This window comes from Lynx rufus, unplaced genomic scaffold, assembly GCF_022079265.1.
Source record: "Lynx rufus isolate CCGP_SWC_20201006 ecotype Redwood Valley unplaced genomic scaffold, mLynRuf1.p SCAF_11, whole genome shotgun sequence".
Classification (NCBI taxonomy): domain Eukaryota; kingdom Metazoa; phylum Chordata; class Mammalia; order Carnivora; family Felidae; genus Lynx; species Lynx rufus.
The window spans coordinates 11,100,174-11,115,762 of NW_025814825.1; the positions used below are offsets into that span (position 1 = coordinate 11,100,174).

General features: G+C 38.1%; 1 protein-coding gene and 1 pseudogene across 1 annotated transcript in view; both read left to right on the forward strand.

Annotated features, from left to right (window-relative positions):
* The window catches only part of TET1 (tet methylcytosine dioxygenase 1), a 123,588-nt gene that overhangs the window by 80,544 nt on the left and 27,455 nt on the right, over positions 1-15,589 (forward strand). The gene's annotated exons all lie outside the window — the stretch shown is intronic.
* On the forward strand, positions 5,427-5,575 carry LOC124507312 (uncharacterized; annotated as a pseudogene).

Below are 15,589 nucleotides of genomic sequence, written 5' to 3' on the forward strand. Positions count from 1 at the left end.
ATATACTTAGTCTTTCTGTCCTACACAGGATACCTTTCCACTGGCTAGGGTATTCTTTTGGCCTTCAGAGGTGCTTTAATTTTTTTTCAAAGATTTAATTTTAAGTAAACTCTACACCCAACACGTAGAGAGTCCCCAAAGCCCCGAGATCAAGAATCACATACTCCACTGACAGAGCCAGCAAGGTGCCCCTCCTTCAGAGGTGTCTTAAAGTTTACTTCCCAGAGTTTATATATTTCTTCTTTTTTCTTTTTCTTTTGTTTCTTATTTTTCAGTTTATTTTGCTTGTGATCTCAGATGTGCAATCATGTAGTCTGTAGTGACAAATTTATATTCTTTTCAAATTTTATACCATTTCTTTCACTTCATACAATTATTCAAACAGACTAACTCCAGTTTTATATTGCTTTAAATATGGCCTCCTTATCTTGTTTCTCTCTTTAGTGGGAACTTTCCAGGGCTTTCTCATGAACGGGTCATCAGGGAAGGCCTCTCTGGGGAAGGAACATTTAAGCTGAGAACTGAGAGACAAAAAGGAGCCAAGTATGCAAAGAATACTCCCAAGAATGCAGGGAAGAACATTCCTAAGCAGAGAAAACAGCAAAAAAAAAAAAAAAAAAAAAAAGGTGATAGAAAAGAGTATATTCGTTAATAACCTCAGAGGAGTCTAGTCACTGAAGAAGTAGAGAATGGAACCGTGTGAGGGTAAAAAGGTTAGGCAGAAGCCAGGGCATGAATGGTTTTGTAGACCATAGTGGGCAATTTGGGTTTTAGTCCATGAACAACATGAAGTCTTTGAGGTATTTTAATTAGGGATATGTTATCTACCTGGTTTATGTTTTATAAAGAGCATTCTAAGGAATTAATTGGCAAATCTGTATTATCTGCTGCTGCTTACCAAGTACTCCAAAATTTAGTAGCTTTGAACAAGGAACTTTTATTATCTCATAGAGCTCTTGTGGATCAAGAATCTGAGGGTAGGGGTGCCGGCTGGCTCAGTCAGCAGAGCATTTGACTCAGTCTCAGGGTCATGAGTTCAAGCCCCATGTTCAGCATGGAGCCTACTTAAAAAATTTTTTTTTAAAAAGAATTTGAGAGTAGCTTAGCAGAGTGCTTCTGGAAGAGGGTCTCTCATGAGGTTGAAGTCATCTGCAAATTTGGAGAGTACGGAGTGGAGCTGGAAGGTTTACTTCCCAGGTCATTTGCAGGAGATTCATTGATGGTTGTTTGCTAGAGGCCTCGCTTTCTTATCATAGGACTTAGGTGTTTTCCCATGCCCTGCCATGGCCATAGTAAGTCAATCAAAAGATAACAAGGAAACAGCTAGAATGTCTTTTGAGGGGCGTGGCGAGGGGAAGCACAAGCAAGGGAGGGACAGAGAGGGGAGGTGCAAGAGAGAGAGAATCCCAAGCAGGCTCTGAGCTGACAGTGCAGAGCTTGATTGTGGGTCTCAGTCTCTTGTACAGTGAGATCTTGACCTGAGCTGAAATCAAGAGTTGGATACTTAACTGACTGAGTCACACAGACGTCCCAACAGTGTCTTTTAGGGTGTTAGCCTTGGAAGTTGCTACACAAGTGAACCCTATTCAGTGTAGGAAGGTTCTGTGCAAGTGTGTAAATACTAGGTGGTGGCAATCATTGGAGATGTCTTGGAGATGACTACAGCAATATTCTATATCTCTTCTTCACTAAAAATATCATGTTAAAGACACTATATTGGCATTGTAAAATATATCTATCTCAGCCTTATCCAATATAGTTAATATTTAATATAATCTAACATAGTCCTGTATTTTTGTAAGGAGGAAAAGAAGTCCTTTGTGAACTTTATTAACAAAATAATGCTGTTAAGTATTAACATTGTTCATTATGGAATATATCAACAGAAAAGTTCATAAAATATAAAGTACAGTTTACCTATAATTGTAAAGAAAACATTGATAAAGCAACTACCCAGGTCAGAATATTCTTTGATTCCTGGAAGCCCAAGAACTTCCCATCCTGACTTTTGTGGTAATAATTTTCTTGCTTTTCCTGCCCTCCCCCTACTCACATATTACTCACATGTTGTTTGGCTTCATTATTTTGAATCTTGCCCTTACACAGTACCTTGCACATTTGCTGAAACAAATAGCAGAGACTGGTTCCCAATACTTGGTATTGACAATTGACATGAGTTCATTAAATCTATACCTGTTACATATTTCTGAATCCTTTACTTTCTTGCCTATTTAGTAGCAAAGGGTAAAAATATCCTTAGGACATGGCAGCTGGCTCTCCCTAGAGTGAGTCATCCAAAAGACTCAAGGTAGTTGGGTAGTTGGGTTAAGTGGATTCTAGATGATCCTTCCTTCCTACCTTCCAAACCTTCTCTTAAGCAATAATAATTACACTGACAGAATTTAATGTATACCTCTTTTTTTTTTTTTTAATGAAGACAAAAATGAAACCTACCATTCAAAGATTTTGGTAGCATCATTCTGTTGCTATTATTGATTTAAGTCTTCAGGGGTTCTTAAGGACAAAAAAGAGTAGTTAGCATTTTCCATGAAGCAGCTATAGTAAAATTACTTTCTTATTTTCCCTTTTGCAATACTTATCTCAGGATAAAAGAACATTTCAATACATCGTGATACATATCTGGCACTTTTCACAAATACAAAAGCAATCCAGAGATAAGGAATGAAGTAAAGCACGGTTGCTAAGCAACTTAATGAAAATTTGGTGTCTACTAATGAGAAGTCAAAAGTGTAATCTTGATAACAAAACCAAGAATTGATTTTGTATATCTGTGAAAAAAAGCTAGGTCTTGTAAAAGCTTGTATGTCCTAGAGAAATCAAAATATTAATCAAACTTTATTTTTTGCAAACTTTCCAAATTATCTTATTTAATATATTCATATGTTCATTGCTAGTGCCCAAAGGACTGCCCAGCACATAGTCAACACTGAAAAATTTTTGTTGAGTGAATGAACATAGAGCTTAAGTAAGTCTTATAGAATATTGAATATTTTGAATTTGAATTGGTATCTTGGAATAGTATTGCCGTGGTGTTCATTATTAGCTCTTTTCTGAGGCATGCAGAACTTGGAGTATGAGAATTAATAGTCTGATAAAATTGTCCATCTCAAATTTGAACTTTGATACGGGTCAAATAAAAAATTGAGAGAATTAGGTCTCCATAGTCTACATCCTTTTTTAGGACTTTAGAGCAGATTATTTTGAATGGCACTAGCGTTACTGAGTCTTACAGGGATGCTTTATGCAGGAATGAAGTAAAGGGATGGGGTAGAGGAAGACCAATCATTTTAAATGAAGGAATTCAGTAAACAGTTAACTAGTGGTTTGCATTGTTCCATTTTTACTCTTCGTCCTGTACAGTGTACATTTATCGTGTATTTGATATTCAACTTTAACCTAAATCAAACATTGTGATTTTTTATGTAAATCTTTTCACTCTATTTTTCCATGTACGTTTGTTCATAGTGGTTGAACTCTATCCTGTTTTTATTGTGCTGCACTTGGCCTCCTTTTCTTTTTTTTTTTTTTTTTCAAAGTTTATTTATTTTTGGGACAGAGAGAGACAGAGCATGAACGGGGGAGGGGCAGAGAGAGAGGGAGACACAGAATCGGAAACAGGCTCCAGGCTCTGAGCCATCAGCCCAGAGCCCGACGCGGGGCTCGAACTCCCGGACCGCGAGATCGTGACCTGGCTGAAGTCGGACGCTTAACCGACTGCGCCACCCAGGCGCCCCGTGGCCTCCTTTTCTTGAAGGAGAGACTTATTGGTCCTCTTTTTAATGGTCACACAGAAAAATCCTAGCAGCAAATTCTAACCGGGCAGGACAGGTTTTTGAGCCTTTCTGACATTGTTGTGCCCTTGCTCTTAACACTTTTCTTTGCCAGGTAGTCATTAACCCTCCCCCATAATTGTTAGTCTTTCGCAGATGTTTCTGACTCTGTTCTCTGCTGTCATGTCACTGTGAGTCTTGTCAAGGACTAGTTATCTTGTTACTCTGTAGATTTTGGTGGAAAGGATGGAGTCTCTTGAATCAGTAGGCTCTGTTAACTCCCTATACTACTAACTCCATGAGCGCTTGCGCGTGTGCACGCACACGCTCTTAAGCCTCTGAGGTGGTGGGAGGAGTAGGGACAAGAATTCAAACAGTACGCTGCCCAGATGGCTCCAGTGCCTGATCAGTTCACGGCAGGAATCAGTTTATGGATTCTCCTCTATAGGATTGTTTTGTGGTCAGTAGAGCAGGTGTGGCAGTAAATATATACAAGTGAATATTTTATTGCCTGCTCTGGTCTGAGGTGAGCAGAGTTTTAGGGTAAGAAGAAAGCCAAGTATCCACAAGTTTTCAAACCATGTTGTCTGGATTTATATATGTATATAGCCTTTGAATACTTTCCTTTCCCTGTTTGGTTCCTTTGTTCCAAGGTTCTGTCCTCGATGTCTTTGGGCTGTATCATGTTGCTGCATATTTCTGTCCCCAAATCAGGCACTTCTCTGAAATATTACTATGGTGTGTAATAAAGGGAGTATAATGTCCTGGGCTACTTGTTTGGTTTCTGTGATACCTTGATAATGCGAGAAGAATATTTATGCTTCCTTATTCAAAATTAGGCAGAAGCCAAGAAGTTGATGCTAACTCTCAGCTAATGTTGAACATTTTTCACTGTCCTTGCCTTTTTTTGTTATAAAACATATTTTTCTTGAATTAAGACCACCATTAGAACTACTTTTATAGAGTTCGTTTATTAAGGAAACTTATTATTCAGGTATAATATACACAAACGAAATTACACAAGTCTTCATATATAGCGCAGTTAAGCTTTACAAAGTGAACACTCCCATGTAACCACCAGCTAGATCAAGAAGAACACACCCAATTATTACCAACACCCTAGAAGTCTCTCGCATGTACCCAGTCATTATCCCCAAAGGTTGAAGCTTATTTTATTATCATACATAGGTACTTTTAAATTGTCTTTACCAAAGGGTTGTGTTGTTTTTGTTTGATTGTTTGTATTTATTGGTTTTTTTGGTTGGTCACCATTATTTTGTGCTGAAAATATTGCTCAATTTTTTCTCCCCTGTGACTATTAATAAACTCAAAAATGATCTCGCCTTGGTAATAGACTCCATACATGATGCAGATATTACTCCTAGCTGTGATTCTAAACTAGTCCTTCTGTGGGCCCCAGGTCTTCAGTGGAGCTGGTGCAGAACCCTAATCACCTGACATCTTTACAACTGAGATTGTATTAGAAGGACTGTTCTATTTGTTGTTGTTTTTTTTTCCTTAAGAAAAGTAATGTAGTCCTATATTTATGCAACTATTAAATTAAAATTCAAAACTAAATCAAGGTCAAGTATCCAAACTGAAACTTAAAACCCTATATAAAATTAAAATTAAGTTTTAAGTCACTTGGCCTTTTGGCTAAGATCAAGTATAGTATCCGTACCTATATTAAATGGGGTTTGGAGCAAGGAGATGGAATAGGAGCTTGCACCATCCACTCCACACATTGACCTGGTATTGAAGTACTTACAGGAACCATACTTTAAAAAAAAAATTTTTTTTAATATTTACTTATTTTGGGGAGAGCCAAGTGGAAGGGGGGGCAGAGAGAGAGAGAAACACAGGATCCAAAGCGGGCTCTGTGCTGACAGGGTGACAGCAGTGAGCCCGATGTGGGGCTCGAACCCACAAAACACGAGATCATTACCTGAGCCGAAGTTGGACACTCAACTGAATGAGCTACTCAGGTGCCCCCTCCCCTTTTATTTTAATTCCAGGTATAGTTAACATACAACGTTATATTAATTTGAGGTATACAATGCAGTGGTTCAAACATTCTGTACGCTAGTCACTGCTCATCAAGTTAAGTATACTCTTAATCCCCTTCACCTGTTTCACTCATTCCCTGCCTACCTCCCCTCTGGTTAACATTAGTTCTCTATAGATAAGCGTCTAGTTTGGGGGGTGTCTCCATTTTTTTTTCTTTGTTTTGTTTCTTAAATTCTATGTATGAGTGAAATCATAAAGGTATTTGTCTTTCTCTGACTGACATATTTCACTTAGCATTATACTCTCTATCTAGCTCCATCCCTGTTATTGCAAATGGCAAGATTTAGTAATTTTTTTTTTAATTTTTTAATGTTTGTTTATTTTTGAGAGAGAGAGAGAGACAGAGTGTGAGTGGGGGAGGGGCAGAGAGAGAGGGAGACACAGAATCCGAAGCAGGCTCCAGGCTCTGAGCTGTCAGCACAGAGTCCGACGTGGGGCTCAAACTCACAGAATGCTAGATCATGACCTGAGATGAAGTTGGATGCTTAACTTGAATGATCCACCCAGGTGCCCCAGTTTTTGTGTTTTTTTTTTAAGTTTTATTTATTTAAGTAATCTCTACACCCAATGTGGGGCCCAAACCCATGACCCCAAAGTTAAGAGTCACAAACTCTTCCAACTGAGCCAGCCAAGCATCCCTTATTCTTTTTTTTAATGGTTGAATAATATTCCTCATCTACACATCTGCTTTATCCATTCAATGGACATGTGGGGTGCTTTCATACTTTGGCTATTGTAAATAATGCTGCAATTAGGATAGGGCTGCGCATATCTTTTTGAATTAGTGTTTTCGCATTCTTGGGATAAATACTCAATAGTAGTATTACTGGATCACATGGTAATTCTATTTTTAATTTTTTGAGGCCCCTCCATCCTGTTTTCCACAGTGGCTGCACTGTGTTCCCACCAACAGTGCATGAGGGTTTATTTTTCTCCACCTCCTTGCCAATACATATTATTTCTTGTGTTTTTTATTTTAGCCATTCTGACAGGGGTGAGGTGATATCCGGTTCTGGTTTTGATTTGTATTTCCCTCATGAGTGATGTTGAGCATCTTTTCATGTGTTTGTTGGCCTCTCTATGTCTTTGGAGAAATGTCTGTTCGTTTCTTCTGGTTTGGGGATGTTGAGTTGTATCATTTCTTTGTATATCTTGGATACTAACCCTATATTGGATATGTCACTTGCAAATATCTTCTCCCATTCAGTAGGTTGTCTTTTACTTTCGTTGGTTGTTTCCTTTGCGTAAAAATTGATTACTTTCTAATTTAAAAATCGATCTTAAATTTACTTTCTGAGATAATGATGTTTAACAACCCTGGGCATACCCAAACTAAGTTTGGATGTTAAAACATTCAATTAAAAATGTTCGACACCTACTGAGGCATGTTGGGCAGAGAAGTGACAGGGTTAATATTATTACGGCAAAAACTTTCTAAATTTCAAGAAAGGTTGATTAAATAAGCATGGGATTGGGGTACCTGAGTGGCTCAGTCCGTTGAGTGACGCTTGATTTTGACTCAGGTCATGATCTTGAGGTTTGTGGGATCGAGCCTCTGGTTTAGCTCTGCCCTGACAGCATAGAGCCTGTTTGGAATTCTCTCCCTTTTGTTGCCCATGTCTCTCTCAAAATAAATAAACATGTTTTAAAAAATAAGCATGGGATTGTTTTGGAGCAGAATCTTCTCAAGAGCATTTACTCTTAGTTGCATGCTGAAATGGAATTCTTCATGTATAGTTTGGATCCAATATTAGAAATTATAAAGAAAGCATCTGAGGGGCGCCTGGGTGGCTTGGTCGGTAAAGCGTCCGACTTCGGCTCAGGTCATGATCTCACAGTCCGTGAGTTCGAGCCCCACGTCGGGCTCTGTGCTGACCGCTCGGAGCCTGGAGCCTGTTTCGGATTCTGTGTCTCCCTCTCTCTCTGCTCCTCCCCTGTTCATGCTCTCTCTCTGTCTCAAAAATAAATAAACGTTAAAAAAAAAATTAAAAAAAAAATTAAAAAAAAAAAGAAAGCATCTGAGAACTTGCTTAATATTTAAAGATGCTAAGATAAATAAATAAATAAACTCTTACAAATTCTTGCTTAAAATACTCCAGGGGCACCTGGGTGGCTCAGTGAGTTAAGCGTCTGACTTCGGGTCAGGTCATAATCTCATGGCTGGTGAGTTCAAGCCCCATGTAGGGCTCTGTCTGTGATGACAACTCAGAGCCTGGAGCCTGCTTTGGATTCTGTGTCTTCCTCTCTCTCTGCCCCTCCCCCGCTCGTGCTGTCTCTTGGACATGCACGCACAGAAATGTTAAAAAAAAATTTTAAATACTTGAGTTAACAATAAATCTTTTAGTTATTGTTAATTTCTTAAAAATTGAATTATATTAAAAAAATTGAATTATATATACATATCTAATAGTGTAATCTATTTCATCATTGTTAACCTAGTAACCAAAAATTGATACTATGAGTGAACTTACATTGTAATTAATTATGTTGGTTTCTTTTAAATGTTTATTAACCATTTGGGGTGCTTGGGTGTTTCAGTCAGTTTAGTGTCCAACTGTTGCTTTCAGGTCAGGTCATGATCCCAGTTTCTTTGAATTGAGCCCCAAGTCATGCCTCTCACTGAGCGCAGAGCCTGCTTGAGATTTTCTCTCCCTCTGCCCCTCTTACCTGCTCTCTTTCCCCCAAATTAAAAAAAAAAAAAGTTTTATTAACCATTTGTATTTCTTCCATGAATTCACTCTTCATAACCATGTTTTATTTACATTATCTTTTTTTGTGGTTTGTGAATAAAACTTCTATTATATAGTCTGCTATTGTTTATTTATTTATTTTTTAATTTTTTTTTCAACGTTTATTTATTTTTGGGACAGAGAGAGACAGAGCATGAACGGGGGAGGGGCAGAGAGAGAGGGAGACACAGAATCAGGAAACAGGCTCCAGGCTCTGAGCCATCAGCCCAGAGCCCGACGCGGGGCTCGAACTCACGGACCGCGAGATCGTGACCTGGCTGAAGTCGGACGCTTAACCGACTGCGCCACCCAGGTGCCCCTGCTATTGTTTAAATACTAGATTTTCTTTTATTTTTTTGTTAACGTTTATCTATTTATTTATTTATTTCGAGAGAGGGAGAGAGCGCACAAACAAGGGGGCAGAGAAAGGAGGAGAGAGAATCCCAAGCCCGCTCAGTGCTGTCAGCACAGAGTCCAATGCCGGGCTCGAACCCAAGAACTGTGAGATCATGACCTGAGCCAAAACCAAGAGTCAGACGCTTAACCAACTGAGCCCCCCAGGCCCCCCAGTAGATTTTCTTTTAGTCATAGTGCTTGACTGTTATCTTTGTACAGAAGCTTGAAATTCTTACCTGGTCAAATCAATGTCATTTACTCTATACCTTCAGAGTTTTTTTCATCTGGCTGAGGAAGCCTGAGTCTTTACTGGGCTATTAGAAACATAGTGTCTCCCTGTACTTTCATAATTTTATGTATGGATCCCATAGTTAATTTGAATTTTTTTCAGTGATTTAAAATTCCATTTTCTATATGTTCATTTTGGTTGAAATTGTTCCTTGACCCATTTAGAGCAGACCATTGCTTGGCTGATAAAACGTGCTTTGCTATAGCTTTAAAGAAAAAATTGAAATTTAGAAGGACAATTTCCTCTCATTTTTTTTAAACCTTTTTTATAAATACCTAATGTTCTCTGGTTTTTGGAAGTGGTGGGGATTAGACAGCTGCTTCAATAATATTTTGTTGCCTATATAAATACAATATGACTAGAACCCAAATCTGCCTGCCCTAGGGGAAACCTCTCTAGGTCTTTGAGTTTCTTCTTTCTATGCCCCTAAGCATGTGAAAATACTGTTTACCTATACCTGCCTCCTTAGAAATTATAACAGTAATTTTGTTTCTCAGGACAGTCTTGTCTCCCCAGCAGTTTTCATACACTTAGTAATGAGTTGTCCTGAACCCCGCCCCCCCCCCCCCCCCCACACACACACCACCAGAGAGTTCTTTAGAATATCCTAGGCTGTCACTCTTGATCCCAATCTTAAGAACTATCCATGGGGAATTTCTATAGGTTGTCCCATCTGGACCATGTTCTTGGAAAATCGTTAAGAATGTACTTTGCAGAGCTATTCGTAAAGAGGCTATAGAGGCAGAATCATGTATAACCTGGGATGAGAGAATTCTATCACAGATTTGCTAGGGAAATATTTTCTTAATGATCATCAGATTGCTCTATCTTCTTTCTTCACCCTTTCTCTGAGCATGCTCTCCCAATGGTCAACCAATACCTAAACTGCCAAAGGAAATTCTGGGTCTTCATAGATTTTCTTCAGCAGCTCAAACTTTTGGTTACCCTACATCTTCGGAGAAGCTGGTGTGTGGCAAGAGTTTCCATCACACAGCTTTCCCCATCACTCCTCAGCAATTCATTCAGCCCGTCAAGTGTTCCTTATTGGGTGAGTTCATTCATGGCCGTGCCTTAAGCAGTCACCAGTGTGCTGTTACTATCGAAATGCTACCACTTGCCTGCTTAAGAAGAGCATATAGAAGGAGTAGGGAGGAGACCAAGAGTAATATTTGGAGATGAGGGTCCAGGAAGGGCTTTGGGAAGGTATTGACTCTTGAGCTGCATCTTATATACAGAGTGAACATCATCTTTATGTCAGAGATCCCAGAAATAGAGCCAACTATGAATAATAATTTAATAAAGGAGGTTTTATAAGACACAGAAGCCATCTGGTATCTGGACAACTAGCAGAATTCTTCCTTAAATAACATCCTTGCCTCATGGGACTTATTTTCCAAAATTCTTAGAATGGTCTTTGTACTCTTTTCTGTGGTGGCAAACTTCTGTAGTTCTTTAAAAGGAGTCTCCTCCATAAAGCCTTCCCGCTCTCCAAACAGAGTTAGCCCTGCTTTGCACACTTAACTCATACAGACCCCTTACAAATGTCTACCTCCCCTACACTATCCCGATAGAAAAGTACATGACTAATACTTTCCCCATTAATCAAAATGATACTGTATATTCAATTTTGCATTTGTCTGATTTCCTTTGCAGTGGTACTTAATCGGCTTCCCAGGTGATTACAATTTGCAGCATAATAATTAGACAAAATGACATCTTGCTAACCTGACAGTATTTTGGACTTGCGACTAATTGCTTTATCTAAGTTCACATACTTATTAATTTACATTAATTTATTTCAGATGTTACTAGGCCTTAGTATGCATTGAATATTCATTGTCCCACAGACTGAGTTAACCTCAGAATGGGAGATCTTTTATTTTACAAAATATATGTCCATTCTTCATTCCTCCGATTATGCAGACTTATTCTTTGCTCTTACATCGTTTCTGACAGTGGCCTGTTTTTTTGAATCCTTTGGTTTGGCACTTTCCAGAGATCTGCCTGTAGCTTATGTCTTGACCTATGATCTCACTGATTGAGTGGCTCTGTTTTGAAACTTGTCATCCATCCCTATGGACAATGAGCACAAGAATCCCAAGCTTGTATTGAGAATAAAATATACAATATGGAACTTTGGCCAACATCATAGGATTATTTTTAAACTTATGATTTTAAAATAATTTTAGACTTATTCAAAAACTGCAAGAATACTGCAGAATTTCTGTATACTCTACATTTTGCAAATGTAGTTTTCTACCAAATTAGCTTTGCTTTATTTTTCTCTCTCCCTCTCTCTCTTTATTCTCTATTTTTTCTTAATACTTTAAAAGTAATTTGAAAACATGATGCCCTTTTCCCCTAAATACATTGCTATGTTTTTCATAAAAATCAGGATGGTGCGTGGTGCCTGGCTGGCTCAGTTGGTAGAGCATGAGACTCTTGATCTCAGGGTTGTGAGTTTGAGCCCCATGAAGTCTTTAAAAAAAACAAACCAGAATGTTGCCTTATATAACCACAATATAATTAAGAAAGTTTTACATAGCCACAGGACAATTATCAAAACTGATTTAATATTATTGTCTAATCTTTAGGTCTTATATCTAATTATCCTTTATGGAAAAAGACAACATATTTTTTCTTGGGTCTGAATTCAATCCAGGATCACTTATTTATATTTAGTTATTTACCACATCTTTTAACTTAAAAACTTTACAATGAAGTAACTTGTCATGAAATGTCCTAGTCACTTAAAGACCCAAAATGGATCAGAGATTCAAATGTCAGAGTTCAAGCTATGTAATCATTAGTCAAAACATAAAAACATAGTTGTAGGGGCACCGGGGTGGCTCAGTTGGTTAAGCATCCAACCTCAGCTCAGGTCATGATCTCACAGTTCCTGGGTTCAAGCCTTACATCAGGCTCTCTGCTGTCAGCATGGAGCCTGCTTCAGATCCTCTGTCTCCCCCTGCCCTCTCTCCCCTCTCCTGAGCACTCTCTCTCTCTCTTTCAAAAATAAACATTTAAAAAATTAACAACAACAATAACAACAAAAAACATAGCTGTGAATCTTTGAGCTTGGATTACACAATTTTTTTCTTAGATAAAACACCAAAAGCACAAGTGACAAGATAAATTGGACTTCATCAAAATTTAAAACTTTTGGGGCGCCTGGGTGGCTCAGTCGGTTAAGCGTCTGACTTCAGCTCAGGTCATGATCTCGCGGTCCGTGAGTTCGAGCCCCGCGTTGGGCTCTGGGCTGACGGCTCAGAGCCTGGAGCCTGCTTCCGATTCTGTGTCTCCCTCTCTCTCTGCCCCTCCCCCGTTCATGCTCTGTCTCTCTCTGTCTCAAAAATAAATGAACATTAAAAAAAAAAAATTTAAAAAAAAAAATTTAAAACTTTTGTGCTTCACACGACTCTAAAGAAAGGTCAAAAAAACAATAAGAATAGAAGAAAATGTTTGCTAAGCAGATGTCTAATGAGCTTGTATAGAGACTATAAGAAAAGAACTCCTAAATATCAATAATAAATGAACAATCCAAACTAAAATGAACAATGTGTTTGAACAGACCTTTTTCAAAGAAGATACACAGGTGACCAATAAGCACATGAAAATATGCTCAGCATCATGACTCAGCAGAAAAATGCAAATCAAAGTCAAAATGAGATGCCACTTTACCCTAGAATGCCTATAATTTAAGGACAAGCCGTAACAAGAGTTGTCGAGGATATAGAAATTGGACCATTTGTACATTCCTAGTGTAATTACAAAATAGATCTTGCACTTTGGAAAATAGTCTGATTATTCCTTTCTTTCTTTCTTTATGTTTATTTATTTAGTGGTGACTGGGTGGCTTGTATGACTCTTGATTGCCTCTCAGGTCATGATCTTACAGTTCATGAGATCAAGCCCTGCATTGGTCTCTGTGCTGACAAAGAGTAGCCTGCTTGGGTTTCTCTCTCTGCCTTTCCCGTGCCCCTCCCCACTCTCTCTCTCTCCCTCTCTCTCTCTCTCTCAACAAGGAAATAAATATTTAAAAAATAAATATATTTCTTTTGACAGAGAGCACGCACCCCCCCGTGAGCTGTGGAGGGGCAGAGTGAGGGGGAGAGAGAATCCTAAGCAGGCTCCACACTGTCATTGCAGGGCTTGGTCTCATGAAAACATGTCAACAGAAAAACTTGTTAAATAAATGTTAATCGTAACATCAATCATAACTGCAAAAGTGGAAACAGTCTAAATGGCATGTCCATGCAATGGAATACTTATTTGGCAGTAAAAAGGAATAGACTACCGATAAGTACTACAAACATGAATGAACATAGGCTGAGGAAAAGAAGCCAGATACAAAAGGCCACATGTTAGAGGATTCCATTTATATGAAATGTCCCAAATGAGCAAAGTCCATAGAGGTAGAAAATAGATTTGGGACCGAAGCAGACAGAGGAAGGAGAAAAAAATGGCATGACTTCTAAGGGGTTGGGGAGAGGGTGAACGCTGAGTATACAGTAACCAATGAATTCTGTACTTTAAAAGGATGGACTTCATGGTATTTAAATTATTTTACATATATGACAAGTCGATCATATTTATGAAAACTATTTAAAACATTTTTCATTCAGTTTGTGGTGTGTTTTTAATTACACAAACATTTCCCACAGAAGTTTGTATGTACCATTTACCATTTAAAGTGACTGCCACGTGACCACAGATTCAACAGCTTATAAATTAATAAATCCTTCCACTTTCTAAATGATACAATTCTGGAGAAAAGTTTTAAAATTGGGGCTATTTATACTCATTTAAAATCTTCTTTTGAAATGAGAGTTTTCATCTTAATAGTGTAACTTGTATTTTTTGAAATTTTTGTAAAATGCAACCACATTGGGCTTTTGTGGTTTTTAACCATTCATTCAACAAATATTTGAGCTGAAATTCTATGATCAGGAGCCAAGTGTGCAGTAATAAATCAAAGAGACATGAAATAGTGGTTAATATTAATTAGATCCTAGCTCTGTGTTGCTATACATGGGTTAAGAAACTTGCTAAAGTATCCTGAAGTAGTAAATGACCGCCTTTACAAGTTTTTGCTGTTAATTTTTTTTAATTTTTATTTCTTTTTTGAGAGAGAGAGGGAGAGACAGAGTGCGAGCCACAGAGGGGCAGAGAGAGGGGAACACGCAGAATCCAAAGCAGGTTCTTGGCTCCCAGCTGTCAGCACAGAGCCCGATGTTGGGCTCAGGCTCAATCCCACAGACAGTGATGTCATGACCTGAGCCGAAGTCGGCCACTTAACCGACTGAGCCACCCAGGTGCTCCAGCCTTTCCAGTTTTTTGTTTTAATTTAGGTTAAGGTAGACTTCTTAATTAACTGTAGCATATGTGCAGAAGACTACAGAAATCCTAAGGTCACAGGATTTTTCTAAAGTGAGCACCTTTGTGTAATTGGCTTCTGATATTACTAGCACCTCAAAAGCACTCTTGTCCCCTCTTATCCCCGATTAAAAGTAGCCTCTGTCCTGTCTTCTAACAGTATGGGTTTCTCTTGCCTGTTTCCAACTTCATCTTAATGCAGTCTTACAATAATTATTCTTTCGTCTTATCTTCCTTTATGCACCATTAGAGTTGTAAGGTTAATTCATGTTTTCTGTAACTGTAAGTCATTCTCATTCTCATTGCTCAGTAGTGTTCTGTTACCATAAATGTTGAAAATTTATGGAGTTATATTCTTCTGGTGATTGACATTTGAGTTGTTTCCAATTTGGGATAATTATGAATATTGGTGAAATCTTTTGGAAATATAAGAATACATTTTTATTTGCTGTACATCTAGAAGTGGAATTGCTAAATTGCAGGGGTGGGAAGGGTGGGGTGTGCATATGTGCAGCTTTGGTTGATAGGAACACACAGTTTTCCAAAGTGGTTATCTCTTTATAGTCACATGACTAACATACAACTCTTCCAGTCGCTCCACATTCTTATCAATACTCGATATTTTCTTTTTCACTGTAGACATTCTAATGGGTGTTTAGTGCCTTTTTTTTAAAGACCTCTTTCCACTTTTTTTATACTATGTTTAAAAAAACATAAAATTTACCATCTTACCCACTTAACCACAGTGGGTTAATTCTTTAGCATTAATATATATTCATATATATTATATATATATCATATATATATTCATATACATACATTTTCATCTTTCAAATCTGAAACTTTATGCCCATTAAATAACTCCCGATTATCCCATTATCACAGCCACTGGTATCCACCATTCCCCTTTTATGTTTTATGAATTTGACTACTTTGGGTAC